Below are 17,652 nucleotides of genomic sequence, written 5' to 3'. Positions count from 1 at the left end.
TGGCAGTTTAATAAATTACCCCCAAAAAAGAGAAATGCTCCAAAGAGCAAAAAATACAAAGAGGTATCGGCCTTGTCATGACTGGTGGTAGCAGCTTCAGCACTTCTATCAGGTTGCTGATCTCCCACTATTTCCTCCTCCATCATCCTCCAAAAATGTGTTTTTTTATTTTATTTATTACTTTTATTTATTTTTTCTTACTTTTCACTGGACACAGCCTGTCACACTGGACACTGCCCCTGGACACAGCCGTCAGCCTGGACACAGCCCCTGGACAATGGACACCGCCCCTGGACACAGCTCCTGTACACTGGACACAGCCGTTCACACTGGACACAGCCCCTGGACAATGGACACTTCCCCTGGACACAGCGCCTGGACAATAGACACTGCCCCTGGACACAGCTCGTCACCCTGGACACAGCCCCTGGACAATGGACACCGCCTCTGGACACCGCCCCTGGACACAGCTCCTGTGCACTGGACACAGCCGTCACACTGGACACTGGATATAGGCCGTCACACTGGACACTGGATATAGGCCGTCACACTGGACACTAGATATATGCCGTCACACTGGACAATGGATATATGCCCGTCACACTGGACAATGGATATATGCCGTCACACTGGACACTGTATATAGGCCGTCACACTGGGCACTGGATATAGTCCGTCACACTGGACACTGGATATATGCCGTCACACTGGACACTGGACACAGCCCGTCACACTGGACACAGTCCGTCACACTGGACACTGGACACAGCCCGTCACACTGGACACTGGATATACCGTAGTCCGTCACACTGGACACTGGATATAGTCCATCACACTGGACACTAGATATATGCCGTCACACTGGACACAGCCTGTTACACTGGACACAGGATACAGCCCATCACCATGGACACAGCCCTGGACACTGGACACAGCCCCTGTGCACTGGACACAGCCCCTGCACACTGGACACAGCCCCTGTACACTGGACACAGCCCTTGTATTATGAGCACTGCAGCCCCTGCGTGTGAGCACTGCAGCACCTAGTTTACAACAAAATAAAAATCACACAAAATAAATCCACAGCACAGGGCACAGAGCAAAGAGCAGAGAGGACGGAGCACAGATCTCCCACCCCACCCTCTTCCCTCACCTATAATGGAGTGAAGATAGCGGGGCGCGCGTGTGTCTTCTATAACATCTCGACAGCGCGAGGATGGCGTTTTGCCTCGTTTTCGGTCCGGAATTGAGGCGGGAACTCCCGAGCCGGCTCAGATCCTAACTCGGATCGCGATGTTCGGATCTGTCGAATCCTGGAGATCTCTCTAGTAATATTATGTTGAATCAGGCCCGTGGTGTTCCAAAATTTGCTTCTGCTACTGCAGGACAACCTTTTTGGCGATTGGTACGCCCAGAGGTGGAGTTAGACGCCCTATCAGTGGCTTGGCGCATTCTACTAGCCTAGTCTAAAATCTCCCTGAAAGTAGTTTTCAAAAGTAGGCAAGTATGCCTTGCAGCTTTCGCTTTTATTCTTAACACTTACTTTTTTTTATTGTGTTTTACTGTCCACCAGGGCAACAGAATCTGCTACACTATTTACATATTGCTTCACTTTAGCCAGCCTCCAGTTTCCCCTGTAGTATGCACCCCTACTAGCCACCGCTAGTAATGTGCAGTGCACCCCGGAAACCAGCCTCCAACACACAAGGTTTTGAGAGCAGTTTTTGTGACCCCCTCCATAAATGACAGTGGATACCCACTACCCATGTGTGTGTGTGACACCCTGTACCCTCTACTCAGTGGTTGAAGTGGGCCGACATGCAGCGGCATGGCATACCGGAACTTTTTTTTTAGGAACCCGGAAGTGCTTTTTTCCCCCAAGTATTGTGGCAGAGCCAGCGCTATTGTGGCAGAGGCAGCGCTGTGCAGCAGCAGCAGGCAGGGAGAATGGCCAGCCTGCTTGATGATGCTTTGCTCTGGGGTGCCGCTGAAGTCCGTCGGGCGGCACAATGAGGTGCGCCCGGCTCACAGTACTACTGTCGCTGCTGGAGCTCCCCCCAACGGGCGCACACATGGAAGCACCCCGCTCACAGTACTACTGCTACAGCCGCCACTGGAGCTCCCCCACCCCTCCGCCAGGCGCAAACATGGAGAGAGTCCGGCTCCCAGTAATGCCGCCGCTGGAGCCCTGTGCACCTGGCTCTCATCCTCCCCGCCGCAAGAGGTCTGCCGGGCATCACTGCTGGTCCCCTGGTAGGTCTCTGTCCCTGCATCCCTCTGGCCCCTGTCCCTGCATCCCCCCAGCCCCTGTCCCTGCATCCCCCCACAGCCCCTGTCCCGGCATCCCCCATCCCATGTCCCTGCATCCCCCCCGTTCCTGTCCCTGCATCCCCTCAGTCGATATCCCTGCCTCCCCCTCGGTCCCTGCCCCTGTGTTCCCCCTCCTGGTACCTGTATCCCTCCCGATCCCTGTGCCTCCCCTTTCCCTGTGTCCCTCCCCGGTCCATATCCCTGCATCCGCCCCTGTCCCTGTGACCCCCCTGGCCCCTGTCCTTGTGTCCCCCTGACCCCTGCGCCATGTCCCCTATGTCCAGGCATCCTCCCGACCCTGTTCCTGTGCCCTCCCAGTCCTTGCATCCGCCCTGGCCCTGCGTCACCCCTGCCGTGGTCCCTGCCTTCCCGCAGCCCCTGCGTCCCCAAATTATATGTAAAGTTTGGCTCAATCCGTGTGGCAAAATGTCAATTTTGTCTCAGTCCGATTGGCATGACGTGAATTTTGGCTCAGTCCAGGTGGCATGACGTGAATTTTGGCTCAGTCTGGGTGGCATGACGTGAATTTTGCCTCAGTCTGGGTGGCATGACGTGAATTTTGGCTTAGTCCGGTTGGCATACCGTGAATTTTGGCTCAGTCTGGGTGGCATGACGTGAATTTTTGCCTTATCTGGGTGGTATAATGTGATTTTTGGCTAATTCCATTTTGTGTCGAGTAATGTTTAAGGGACAAGTATAAGGGGGTCTACTGTTGTGTTGAATAATGTGTATAAGAGGTATATGGCGTTGCACACTACACTCAAGGACACGCCCCATTTTAAGTGACCACGACCCCTTTTAAGTGGTCATGTCCCATTTTACGTGGCCACGTTCCTTTTCTGGAGTGTACAACAACCTTCACTTTTCCATACCCCCACTTTAAAATTTCCACTTCGACCACTGCCTCTACTCATATGTGTATGACACCCTGAACCCCTCTATCCCTCTGTACCCCCATATATGATACACTATACACCCCCTACCTATATTGCATATGTGTGACAGTGTAACAACCTACTCCTGTGTATGAAACCCTGAACCCCCTATCTCTGTATGATACTCTGTATCCCCATATATGATACACTATAAACCCCCTACCTACGTGCGTACATGTGACATTGTAACCCCTAATCCTGTGTATGACACCCTGTACCCTCCTACATGGCTCTCAGCCCTGAGGAAGAGAGAGGATCTCGAAACATGTTGACTCTGGACTAGTGTTTTTCTGCCATTGGACCCATTGAGAAGAAGGTAAGTGGAGACAAGGTTGTCCACATCTGTTGGAGATCCGGACCTTACAACAGAAGTGTTGACTCCAAGTCATCACTACCCCCACTCTGGGCACATAGCAGCTTTTATTGTTTTATAAAAAATTATTTGTATGCACAAGTTTTTTATGGAATTAAAATAAAATTTAAAGAAACCGCTACGAGTGTGAAATCGCCTAACCCACCATGAGTACGGGTATGCAACCCCATCTTTTCAAAGAAACCTTGATATTCTTGTGTGATTGATCTAAATAGTGAGTCTTGGTACGCCATTGTTGATACAGAGATAAGATGTATCTGGACTGGTGAAAACAATTCTACACATTTGCCCCTTTTTTCTCTCACCCATATATTCTTGGACGGGTTTCGAGTGAAATAGTGGAAGGAAGCGGAACGTAGAGACGGAGGATCAATCATTGAAACACCTAGAAAGGAGAGTATTTTACAGTTATCTTTTTCTCATAGTGCCCATTAGGGAAGCACCTAAATTCAAAGTAAATTTTGTATACTACTTGCACAAACTGGCCATCTGGACAGCCTCCAGGAAGATTCGCCCCATTATGTGGAAAAATACTAAGTTGTTACTACTCCAAGACTTTTCAGTAGAGCTCACAAGGACCAGAAAAGCCTTTTTTGCCGATATGCACTAAGCTGGTCCAATCAAAAAAGAAATTTGCTTTGATCTACCCTGCTAGGCTGTGCATTTATAACGGAGACACTTCGCAGGACTACTCTGACACACGAGATGCTGAGGCTTTCCTGCGTGATTTGGGAAGGGAAGAGGCTCAGATCCTTTGACGAGTGCTTTATATTGTGGCCCCTCTAAGATATGTACTATTACGCGTCTCCTCTCTACAGCTAGACAGTAATTAGTTTACTGTGTCAGTGCTTAGATATACTCCTTTCCTAATATAGGGGGAAATTTACCAAAATGGATTCGTAAAAAATAGGTGTATTTGTATCCAGAAATACACTTATTTTTGACATTTACTATCCCGAAAATACGGCAATTCGTATTCGTATTGATAACACATCAATACGACTACGAATTGCCGTATTTTCGGTATAGTAAATGTCAAAAATAAGTGTATTTCTGGATACAAATACACCTATTTTTTTACAAATTTCCTTTAGTAAATTTCCCCCATAATGTCTGCTGCAAGCTGTAAATTTAGATACCTTCCCATATACTTTCCAACCACTCTTTAATTTGATTATTGTGAGAGATGCTTTCACTGATAGTTGGTTAAAGCAGTGGTTCTCAACCTCAGTCCTCAAGTACACCCAACAGTGCACGGTTTCCAGGTCTCCACACACAATCAAAGGTGAAATAATTAGCTCCACCTATGATCTTTAAAATGTGTCAGTGAATAATGAGTGCACCTGTTCACCTATCAGGTGACCTGCAAAACGTGCACAGTTGGGGGTCCTTGAGGACCAAGGTTGAGAACCACTGAGTTAAAGCATTTTAATTGTAAGGTCTCTCTGACTAGCTAAGATTGTATTGCTAAAAAAGGGGCCCTCCCAGGGCCCCCCACCCCCTCTCTTTCTATAGGTAGAATTGCATGGCTGGTACACAGTTGTATGTTGTGCTTATTGGTTTTTATACTCATTTGTCTTTCTTGAAGTCTCTGTTATCAATGTTAAACCTACCTTAAGTTATTACTTCTATGTGTATTGACAGGTGTTCAATGTTCTATGTGTTACAGGTGTTTTTTCCTCTCCCCACTCTCTTCCCGCCCCTCCTTCTCCTGGGTTCATACAGAAATTGCCGATAAGTACTAATTTGTCCGTTTCTATTTGCTGACCTCTTCTATCACCCACTGTGGTCTCCTTAACATAGCGTATCGGTTCCCTTAATGTAGGGGTATTCACTCCCCTGCCAAAAGGCAAAGGATACTACAGTACCTTCAAATACAGAGGATGGATATAGCTTTCCTCTAGGAAATGCACCTTACCCAAAAGGAAACTCTAAAACTTAATCTATTTGGCTGGGTAGTAATAGCCACCTCCCCTTACAACTCGAAGGCCAGAGGTGTAGTTATACTTGCAAGGAAATCCCTCCAGCTCACTACTTCCGCTATTTATAATGACCCTGAGGGTCAAGATGTAAGTGTAACAGTTAACTTGTCCAATCACCCCTTTAAATTGTACCATATTTATGCCCCAAAAGTCTATAAAAATCCTTTTTCAAGAACCTGCTTACCCTATTACTGCCTCACGCGAATGCAAATCTCATTGTATGTGGTGATTTCAACTTTATCTCTTCTGTATTTCTTGACCGCTGTCACCCTCCCAACAGAGCTATACATCTCCCTAAACTTGGTGTCCCCTCCTTTGCTTCTCCGTTACAGATGGCAGACATTTGGACAACCATCCACCCAACAGAAAAAGACTTTAACTGTCTTTCCACCGCACACTCGACCCTTTCAAGGATAGACTACGCTCTTATATCTTCTTATCTACTCCATAAAATTTCTGACTACGGTTTTGGTAATTTTAGCCCCCCCCCTTTTCATCTAGTAAATGATGGCATTTCCCCACCCACCTTTCCAACTTCCCCCTCTATTTTGCTTTAAATTACCATATGCCCTCCCATGATGGTACAATCCCATGCTGGTACAATCCTCCCATGATGGTACAATCCCTTAAATTAGCTAATGGTACTTTCACTAATGATTCAAAACATATTACAGGGTACTTGCTTCCTATCACGGCCACAATCGCGGGCATCGTGTACCCGACCGACGCGATTTTTCCGACAGGACCACCCCGATGGAAATCGGTGTGGCCGTGCTAGGAAACAAGTACCTATTACAGATATAGGGGGAAATTTACTAAGATGATTTAGTAGAAAAAAATTGTATTTTCCTACGAAAATACGATTTTTTTCGGTGTATTCGTAATTTTGGCATTTACTATGCCAAAAATACAAATATTCGTATTCATATTGATGGGACATTCGTATTTGTATTTACAAATACGAATATCTACACCATCGATAGAATACGACAGGAATCACCATTCAAAAGAATGGTGGTTCCTGATTTACTAAGCAGCCGTACTGCTAATTTAGTATAAAATTGCCACGAATATACGGCAGGAAAATACACTTTATTTGGCAGAAGCCTCCGTCAGTCAGATCCGTGCAGGCTTAAGTGTAAAAATAAATAAATAAATAAATGAAAAAAATCAGCGTGGCGTCCCCCACAGCTGAAACCAGCACCAGGCTGAAAGAGCCGGGCCGCTAATTAAAAATCAGGGAACCCGACAAATAGGGGTTCCCCGACTTTTAACAACCAGCCCCAGACTCCAGGTCCGGGGCTGGTTCCCAAAATACGGGGGACAAAATGAGTAGGGGCCCCCCCGTATTTTAAAAACCAGCCCCAGGCACAACCAGCCAGCAGGGTAATGCCACAGCCGGGGGACACTTATTATATAAGGTCCCGCGGCCAAAGCATTAACCCTACCGACCAGTCAGCCTGGCCAGGGGTCCTGGGGAAGTGGGGACCCCCCCAATAAAGGGGTCCCCCCCTCCAGAACTTACCTGACCAGGCTGAAGCCTGGTGCTGTCCCCGGTGGCCCTGTGCGGTGGCCACCGGGCTGACAAAATGGTGTAAAAAAAAAGATTAAAAACTATTATCTTATACCGTGGAACTATGAGTCCCAGCAAGCCTCCCCCGCATGCTGGGACTTGGATAACCACAAGTCCCAGCATGCGGGGCATTAAAGGGCCCGCTGGGTCTTGTAGTTCCACAGTACAAGAAATAGTTAAATAAACACACTGACACCCCAGAAAAATAAAAGTTTAATACATTACACAAACACACTGATGCTTACCTATCGGTAGGTCCCTGGGTCCGGTCCGGTGGCTTGGTTCCGGGGCTGGTCCGGGGCTCCAGGGCTGAAGAGTCCGGGGTCCAGGATCCGTTGTAATCCAAAGGGGTACCTGTGGAAGGAAATCCTACTCACCTGGTCCTCTGGTGACCATCCCGGCATCTTCTCTTCAAGTCACGCTGCTCCCGGCTGCAGTGGTACCCGCTCCGCTCTGCTCGGACACTGGAGACTGAGACTCAGAGATATATTTATATTTCCCCGCCTCTAGCGGCCAATCAGGAACCGACTTTCTCGGATACTCGCTTCTCGGCCTTTTGTCTAAGAATCAAGTGTAGTATCTGTTCTTATCAGTTGGGTCTGGACCGCCCCCTGGCAGAGAATAGAGAAAAGCTGGACCGTAGCACCTTGTTTACTGAGCTGAGGATTAGTAATCACCTCATGTTTTGGGCGGGTGCTAGGAATAGCTGAGTATTGATGCCCTGCTGGGGGAGGGAATACCATTCTTTCCACTGGTAGGGAGGGGAGAAGCATCGGGCTTTGAGATGGGTCTCTGCCTCTGGGGGAGAGTCACTCGAAAAGCCCGGTCTAGTATCCACTCCCATTAAGAAGGGAAAAGCTGGGGCCGAGTAGAATGCTCTCTGGTCCGGGGGAAACATGTGCCCCCCGGCCAGGGAGACAGCGAAAAGCCCAGCCCAGTACTCAATCCCTGGGAGAGGTGAAACGTCGGGACTGAGTAGGTGGTTTCTTCTTCCTCAGTTTGTCTATTTGGGCCTCTGCGGGGGAGACTCACCGAAAGAGCCCGGTGGAGTATCCATTCCCATGCCGGGGGTCTGAAAGGTCCTGCTGGTGGAGCGGAGAAACACTCGGACACTGACTGGCCGGCTGCCTGGAGTCCGAGGCTGCACTTTGCCCCCGGGGAAACTCGGGGGTGCTGAACCTGCTCGGGTGATCCCCAAAATCACCTTGCACAAGTAAGCACTTGCACTGCACACTTCCCCCTCTAGGTTAGGCATCACGTCCTTACCTCGTCCTTTTGGATGGGGTAGGACAATTTTTCACACCCCCACCCCGGCCTTCTGGCTGGGTCTTCTTTATTATTTATTTCTCTTCCTTCTAACGTTCGTGCACTTTTCACGTTTTCTGTTTTCTGTAGTGTGTCACTGTTTTTTTGGGTTGTGTGGTTGACCCTTATGGGACTACCATTCCCCAATGTGCCGAAGCTCTCGCCTTTTGGGGAGAGCTTCGGTCCCCTTGAGGACGACCCCGAGCCGCAAGGCGGAGGGAAGTCTAATGCGGGTCTCTGCAAACCTTCGGGTGCGGAGGACAAACCGTCCTGACCCTTCCGAGGATTGAGGAAAGAGGGTCTCTCTGAGCTTTGGCGAAGAGGATGCACCGATCCCTATTTTCCCCTTCTCGGCCTTATGGTTGAGAGGGGTTAGGGGAAAAACGGGGCCCTTATCCTTTGGGAGAGGGTCCATTCGATCTCACGACCCCTATGCACGTGTTTAGGCACAGCACTGGTGGTGGGAGCACACCTCGGGCTCCCTGAGTTTCTTCAAACTCTCTTCACTGTTCAATGAATTAACTGGTATCTGTTTCCCCTGCGTGTGCTCTTCCGTTTATACCATGGGAGTATATGTTCTGCTCTCCAATCTGACTTGCTGTGCCCCTGTGGATACCTGGGCTTAGCAAAGGACATACACACATACAAATAATATCAGGTGTCCCCCACTCCCCACAAAGGCAACCTAGTTGACTGCCTAGGGCCCAGCAGGTCCCAAGGGGCTCCATAAAGATGTCCTGGCTGTCCAAAACATTCCCAGAAGAGCATTGAGCTACTATTGCGTGACATTAGGACATCACACAGACCAGGCCACACGCCCAAAGTCACTTTGAATGCTTGCACACACAAAACATTGATTCAGGTTTGTGCCCAATGCCAATGTTCAGGCAGCTGAGCATTAGACTGTGCATGCACCAAGGTACACTATCACTGCTGGTTGCAAACAGCAGCAAAAATATAGCGCTATGGATTGTTTGAGGGTGGAGGGCGCCTAACCAGTGTCTTGCCTAGGGCCCCATGAGGTCTAAATTCACATCTGCCACCCACACCCCTGAATCCTCCAAAACTTTATTGGTCATATATACTTGCATATACCAGGAATTTTTTGTGGGTTTCGGTGCAGTTACAGGCAACACAAAAGTAGGCTTGACATAAGAAAACATTACGGGGGAAATTTACTAAAGGAAATGTGTAAAAAATAGGTGTATTTGTATCCAGAAATACACTTATTTTTGACATTTACTATCCCGAAAATACGGCAATTCGTATTCATAGCACATCAATACGAATACGAATTGCCGTATTTTCGGCATAGTAAATGTCAAAAATAAGTCTATTTCTGGATACAAATACACCTATTTCTTTACAAATTTCCTTTAGTAAATTTCCCCCTACATCTGTTGAAAATACAACTGTTGCGCATACTCCACAGTCCATTACAACCAGTGGCGTAGCTTGGTTTGGGGCGCCCCCCCCGCTGTTAATGGGGGGCGCCTCCCCAGCCGCCGGTGCCGCCCCCCCCCCCCCCGCCAGGGGGCTGCGGTGCTATAGTAATGCCCCCGCCCCCCCCCCCCCAGACTTACCTGTCTGCGCGTCCCGGCTCCCCTCCTGGCTTCAATTAATAATTCTATGCAGACGGACCACGATAAAATGGCCACCCCATACCGCAGACAGTTTCAGAGAACTGTCTGCTTTATGGGGCGGCCATTTTATCGTGGTCCGTCTCCATAGAATTGATTGAAGACAGGAGGGGAGCCGGGACGCGCAGACAGGTAAGTACACTACTGGGGACATGATATGTAACTGGCACTACTGGGGACATGATATGTAACTGGCACTACTGGGGATATGATATGTAACTGGCACTACTGGGGACATGATATGTAACTAGCACTACTGGGGACATGATATGTAACTGGCACTACTGGGGACATGATATGTAATTGGCACTACTGGGGATATGATATGTAATTGGCACTACTGGGGACATGATATGCAACTGGCGCTACTGGGGACATGATATGCAACTGGCGCTACTGGGGACATGATATGTAACTGGCGCTACTGGGGACATGATATGTAACTGGCGCTACTGGGGACATGATATGTAACTGGCGCTACTGGGGACATGATATGTAATTGGCATTACTGAGGACATGATATGTAACTGGCACTACTGGGGATATGATATGTAAGTGGCACTACTGGGGACATGATATGTAATTGGCTCTACTGGGGACATGATATGTAACTGGTACTACTGGGGACATGATATGTAATTGGCACTACTGGGGATATGATATGTAATTGGCACTACTGGGGATATGATATGCAACTGGCACTACTAGGGTCATGATATGTAACTGGCACTACTGGGGACATGATATGTAATTGGCACTACTGAGGATATGATATGCAACTGGCACTACTGGGGACATGATATGTAATTGGCACTACTGGGGACATGATATGTAATTGGCACTACTGGGGACATGAGCTGAACCAAGAATCTCAAGATATACTGGTTGTGGTCTGTTAGGCTCAGTGTCCCTTATAGTGGAAGAGAAATATTTCATTGTCAGCATATTTTGTCCAAAGCACATAGTAAGCCTAATAACAACATATAATATACTGTAATCAATAGCATTACAATCCCTTTAGCAATAATTGACATTATTCCTAAAAACCAGCCTTCTATACCCTTAAACCAATTAGCTGGATTTATCCATGATTTTTCCAGATTTATAAACATTCATAATTACCTTTACAGATTCACATCTTGTATCTTCGTGTAGTATATAAGACCCTTTTGTAACTCTTAGGAATTTCATTCCCGTGAGCTCATAATCTTCATTATAAGATGGACGGTCAGGGTCAGCTACAGTTTTATTTTACAAACTACAGTATGGGCCATATAGGGTGTGAGAATCAGAAAGTGAGAGATCTTGGGAGATTTTTCCCAATTTTTTCAAGCGGCAATCATTTACATGGCAAAATTAACCTGTTTTTTTTTTTTTTGTTTAAATGATTGCCACTTGAAAAAAATGGAAAAACTCTCCTAAAATCTCTCACCTTCTGATTCTCACACCCTATTACATCTGGCCCTATTTTTTGTTTTGAGGTAAAATTATAATCTTTCACCTTTAAACTCGGTGTTTTGGTCATATCAAAGGAGGAGGTGTGAAATGACCACATCTGTGAGATCTAATCCATTCTCGTGTTAGAGGTAAGGGTACGAAGCCCACAATACTCTGTCCTCTTGGTACATGGCTACAAATGCAACAGTCTCATACCCTCCAACATTTGAGGGGCAGAAATCGGCACACATTTAGGAAGATGGCGTGGCCACAGGTAAAGTGGGCGTGGCAACGCCCCCTTTCCGAATGTGTAATGGGCAGTTTGTGACATGAGCTAGTGCAGAGTCAAACAGGTGAAACACGATGCTGGCAGCATCGTGTTGCACAATGCACCTGTTTGTCTGCAGCTCATGTGACATGGGCCCTTATTCTGATCGGTGCGTACGTTCGCGAATTCTTTCGGTGCGGTCCGCACGCCACGCTGTGCGGTGGCGTACGGCTAACGTCCGTAGAAACGCCCACGTGTCCTCCGCATTCGGACGGGCTCACTCTTTAAGAACACGGCGTGTTTACGGACGACATACAAACCATGCGTGTGCGGGGGAAACAGTCAGATTCTTCACGGTGTGACCGCGTATGCACGGCCTTCCCGTGTCAGAACGCACGCGAGCCGGCCACTACGCACAGATGCGGTGTACTTACGCAAAAAAACAGACTACTCTTATCTGAGTTCCCAAATAGATCACATGACACACTTAGGCAATTATCAAACCACTTTGAGAACAGATTGTTGCTCCTGGTCATCTGTTATTTATCTAATTGATCCTTAAACACTTACAAGCACTATACATTAACCCTAGCATTCCCTATGGGGATAAAAATGTGATCTACCCTTTTGCTGCGCACATATCTAAACATCAACATGTTTTTGTTTTAAATGCTATTTATACTTTTAATGTGAAATACTAAAATAAAACACAGACAACTTCTTAAATAACGGGTAACTTTTATTAATAACCAAACAAAATGGAAGAAAATTAGTCCAGGAGCAGGACACATAGGTCCTCGACATGTGCGGTCATCCTCCTGAGGTCCTCCTGCAAGCTCATGAGGGCCCCTCTAACACCCTGGGCTGGCTCCTGGTAATCTGTGTGCATGAGAAAGGGGGTACAACATTAATTATGCTACTCACGTACACCTTGTACAGTCAATCCTAAGTACCTACACCATGAGAAATCATACATACAAACAAATACTTAGCCAATCTTGTATGTAATGGCATCAAATATATGATCATGATGCTGCCACCACACACACACACACACACACTTGTGTGACATATACATTTCACAATCTATATATCAAAAACACAACCACACTTGAGGATCACTCACAGTTGTCCTGGCCAAAGACTCCTCACTCAACTGAAAACATACACCCACTACAACATGCAGTAGCGCACGCAGGGGGGGTTTCTGAGTACCCAGAAACCCCCCCAGGAATCTGAAGGTCCTAGTCTGAAAGCTGAGGGTCCCCTCTTTCCATGGGTACAAGAATTGTAAAAATCGGCCCTTGGGAACCGGAGATATCTGACTTCAAAGCAGTGGTCCCCATCCAAGCCTGTTAATTGCTTTTCCCAGTCAGATATTTCAGTTTCTGTCTGACTTAGAGTTTTTCTGAGGGTATATTCCAAAATCTGGGACTCTTCCCCTTTGAGATACACTAGAAGCTGGTCTCTACTGTGCCCAGAACCAGAGATATCAGCCTTCCAGCAGCTGGTTACTGCTCCAGCTCCACACACCTTTTATGTAGTTTTATATACTCGTTGGCGGATTGCTCTGCCTCCTGAAGTCTGATCCCCTGGTCCCCAATACCATTTGGTAGTTTTTACTTCCATTAAAAACGAAGAAATCTAGTTCCGGAAACTGGAGATATCTGCAGTCAAGCAAGCTGTCCTCCCACCAGAAAATTATGAATAATAAGCCCACTCCACTATACACCCCTCCTCTGCGTATTAAACATCCTCTACCACACTGGAAGTTATGTATCAGGGCCCCTTCATTCAGCCCAATGCCCCCTTCTCCCACCCCATCTCCCACCATCTGTGCAGTAAAGGGGAAATTACTGAGCCCTACATGCTGATCGGTTGATATAATACCCCCTACCACCCGCAGGACATCAAAGCTTCCCCCACCCCTACCGCTGGAGGATCGGTAGGGGCCCCAATACATTGCTATGCCCAGGGGTCTACACTGCTGTTATGTATATATTTATATATATATATTTATATATATAGGTTCAAGGTGGGATCCGGCTCTCCATATAGTAGCAAATCAGCGCCGGGTGCCCATACAGCATCAACAATAGCTGGAACCAGGGGGGTATAGCACTCCAGGCGTCTTGGTAACAGCAATAAAACTCTCAGACCACAACATGGTTACAACGTTTCAATGCCCGTTTTAATGTGGCATTTTCGTCAGGTACCTGACGAAAATGCCACATTAAAATGGGCATTGAAACGTTGTAACCACGTTGTGGTCTGAGAGTTTTATTGCTGTTACCAAGACGCCTGGAGTGCTATACCCCCCTGGTTCCAGCTATATATATATATATATATATATATATATATATATATATATATATCTGCAACAAGGAATGTCCTTACAGCGCTGATCGTTTGTAGAGAAAAATATCATCCAAGAGATATTTATTTCAGGCTTGTGCAGCTCTCCTTATACAGGGCTCTTCCAACTAGCCCAAACTGTAAAGCATAGAGAAATAGAAAGAAAGGAGGCGCACCATAGTGTAGTATTTCAATTTTTCACGCGGTGACGCTGTGACGCGGCGAGGTCCGGGAGCCAGGCTGGAAAGACGTGTTTGCTACCGCTGCGGTGATATACTGTGATACACTGTGTTTTATGCGATATTTGTGTTATAGCAATATAACACGTTTACTCTTGTGAGTGTTTTTAATCCATCGAGTAAAGGATTGCTGTTTTTAAAAATTGAAATACTACACTATGGTGCGCCTCCTTTCTTTCTATTTCCCTATATATATTTATTTATTTATTATTTATTAACAGTTTCTTATATAGCGCACACAGATTACGCAGCGCTTTACAGAGCATAGTTATAATCAAAAACACATAACAAATTACAGTACAAGACAGTTTAGGACAAGTACATGGTTAATATGGATAGGTGCACCAGGGGACAGGACACTGAAGCAATTATCAGGGTGGCAGAGGTTTATATATTCTAAGAAAGGCACATAAGGAGAGAGGGCCCTGCTTGTGAGAGCTTACATTCTAAAGGGGAGGGTTAGACAGACTGGGGTGACACAGAAGGCAAAGAAGTGAGCTTAGACAGGTTAGGTTGAGAGATTGTCAGGTTTTATGCAGGAGGGTGGGAAGAGGTCAGCTTAGTCTTTAATATTTTAAGTCTAAAAAAGTGCTGGGTCATCCAAGAGTAGACAGCAGAGAGACAGTTGGAGATATGAGTAAGGATAGAGGGAGAGAGATCAGGAAAGGATCGGTAGATTTTAGTATTATCAGCATAGAGGTGATAGTGGAAGTTAAGTGAGCAAATAAGCTCACCCAGAGAGGACATGTAGAGATAGAGAAGAAGAGGGCCAAGAATAAAATGTTGGGGGACACCTATTATCAATTGAAGAGCAGGAGAGGTGAAGTCATTAGAGGTACATCTGTGCATTTTTAAAACAGTGCATATGCAAGCAGAAAGAGTAATATTCAAAGTTTTAGCAGTTAAGAGTTGCACTTATGTTGATTGTAGTTTCCTTCAGTTTCTGTCCAGTTTATGTCCAGGCTAAGTCTAGGCGACAGTGTGCGGTTGTATATTCCTACTTAGAATCTTCCTACTTTGAATTCTGACAAAATTTCTAAAGCCAGATTTCTATAGCCAGCCAAGGCTTAGTCAGCCTCCAATACTCATATAAATATATATATATATATATATTTATTATTATTTATATACATTTGGTATCTATAATACTTTAACTGACCTGGCATATACTGGGTCACCTAAGTGTCCATCTCCGTGCTTTGCTCCGCCCCTCTGGAAACCCCCTTCTGAAAATACTGCGTTTGCCCCTGACATGCCACATTTACCCATACATATATACCTGCATGTTACTGCTTAATAGCTAAACTGCATGATAGATAGATAGATAGATAGATAGGAGAGAGAGAGAGAGATAGAATAGATACCACATTAAAATGCTAGCCTAGTCCCTCTACCCATTACTTCATGATTCCTTGTCAAATTGCCAGATAGGTGAAATTGCAGCACTAATCCGCTTCCATACACCAAACAATTTCTAAGGTCAATCCATCCTACATAATACCTTTCAAAAATACATGACAACAACACGGGCCCACTGGCTAGAGGGGAGCCCAGGCAAACTGGCCACTTGGGACTTCAGTATAAATCAGGCCTGCCCATATTCCATTGATGTTTTATTGTTGCTTCTATACAAAGAGCCTCCATAAATAAACACTCATCACCTACATGAGCATCCAGATTGCACGTTTGCAGCATGGCCCTATAAGGCCAAAGTGTGTCTGTTGTTTCCCATTTTTTTGGACTACTCTTTACTATATTATAGCAAAATTTAATCAGCTGTGCGACATAACAAACTGTACCTAACTCAGTAATGATGCATTATGTCTACTTACCCCTGCCAGGCAGCTCCACTATCTCTTCATCCTCCACATTGGGAGGTGGTGGCAAATCGTGGAGGGGTAGGGTCACCTCCTCCTCCTCCACTTCGACCTCCTGGCCGACCTCCTGGGACACCTCCTGGGCCTCCTCTGTGTCCTCCTCCGTGACCACCTCCTGGGCCTCCTGTGTGGCCTCCTCAGTGGCCACCTCCTGGGCCTCCTGTGTGGCCTCCTCACTGGCCACCTCCTGGGCCTCCTGTGTGGCCTCCTCACCGGCCTGTCTGGCTCTCTCCCGCGCTGTGGGTTAAACAAACAAAATGGGTGAGTGTCATTTGACATTGAAATCACTCTAACAAGTACATATCATAACCACATTATATATGTGTTATATATCACACATATAGTATATGGCTTTTCTATGTCATCAACACCCAATTGACCTCATGTAATATTAATATTAAATAATGTGAAAATGCAAACACTCACTGGCCTAGATGCACTAGCCTTCAAAAGTTATACAATGTAGAGTGATAAACACGCAGCCAATCAGCTCCTTCCTGTCATATCACAGACTGTAGTTGTAAATTGCCAGGTAGGAGCTGATTGGCTGCCTGTTTATTACTCTCCATTTTATCACTTTTGAAGCAGACCGAATCCTGGCCACTGTCAATTATATGTATTTTGCGAAAATACTTACAGCGTTGCAGACGCCGCCTCAGAGCCTGCAGACGCTCCGGCTCCCGCCTCCGCAGGTCGGACCATCGCCTCTCCAGTTGGGCGATGGTCCTCCGCACATGAGTGCGGGCGAATATGCGGCGCCGGGCCGCAACATATGCCCGGCGCTTGTCCCTATTCGTGATGAAGGGGCCTGCCTGTCCCAGTCTCCGCTCCATCACTGCCACCAGCGACATCAGCTCCGCAGTGGAGAATGGTTGTGCTCGCTGGTAGGCAGCCATTTTAGCAATGGCACAAATCAAACAATCATGTGCTGTCATTGGTTGGTCAGAGTGATATTTGGTATTAACTTTATTGTTCATTTTTACACTAACAGCATGTATGCGCCCGAACATACGGCTAACCCATTGCATCGCACCCCCATCCTAAACACACAGTCTAAACTATGATGTAAACACATTATATATAATCTATAACATTCACCAAACATGGGTATAAGCACCAGGTGAAATAGTCTGCATCACTAGACACTTAAGGTGCGTACACACAGGGGCGATTTCGTGCAAAATCGCGGGAAATATGGTCGCTGAGCGACCATATTGCCCGCAATGGGAGTGTGCACCGGCGATATATCGCCGGGTGCGCGCTCCCGTTTTTGCCCCTGTGGTGATCGCTGGTCACAGGAACATGCTCCTGCGACCAGCTGATTACCGCTGCCGGGATCCTCCCGGCAGTTTCTTTTA

Source organism: Crinia signifera, chromosome 3 (genome assembly GCF_055691185.1).
Source record: "Crinia signifera chromosome 3, ASM5569118v1, whole genome shotgun sequence".
Taxonomy (NCBI): Eukaryota; Metazoa; Chordata; class Amphibia; order Anura; family Myobatrachidae; genus Crinia; species Crinia signifera.
The sequence above is the reverse complement of the archived record's forward strand: the minus strand, read 5'-3'. Positions refer to the sequence as shown.